This window comes from Hylobates moloch, unplaced genomic scaffold (genome assembly GCF_009828535.3).
Source record: "Hylobates moloch isolate HMO894 unplaced genomic scaffold, HMol_V3 SCAFFOLD_16, whole genome shotgun sequence".
Taxonomy (NCBI): domain Eukaryota; kingdom Metazoa; phylum Chordata; class Mammalia; order Primates; family Hylobatidae; genus Hylobates; species Hylobates moloch.
Window position 1 is genome coordinate 2,059,740 of NW_026652291.1, and position 419 is coordinate 2,060,158.

Consider the following 419-nt stretch of genomic DNA (forward strand, 5'->3'; position numbering starts at 1 on the left):
CAGGAGGTGAAGCCTGCAGTGAGCAGAGATCATGCCACTGCACTCCTGCCTGAGTGACAGACCGAGAGTCCGTGTCAAAACAAAACAAAACAAAAAGAAGAAAAGGCATTAGATATCCTGTTTTCACTGACCTGAGATAGCCCTCGTGAGTCCTGCTGAACTTCTGATAGCTACATCCGGCTTCTTTTTTTGGGTGAATATGAGCAGGTAAAAAATCAGTTTCTACAAACACCTCCCAACACACAAAGTGGGGGAAAGAGACTCAATTTTATGTTGCTTTTAAACTCCAAATTAAAATATTTAAAATAGGCCGGGCGCGGTGGCTCACGCTTGTAATCCCAGCACTTTGGGAGGCCGAGGCGGGCGGATCACGAGGTCAGGAGATCGAGACCACAGTGAAACCCCGTCTCTACTAAAAA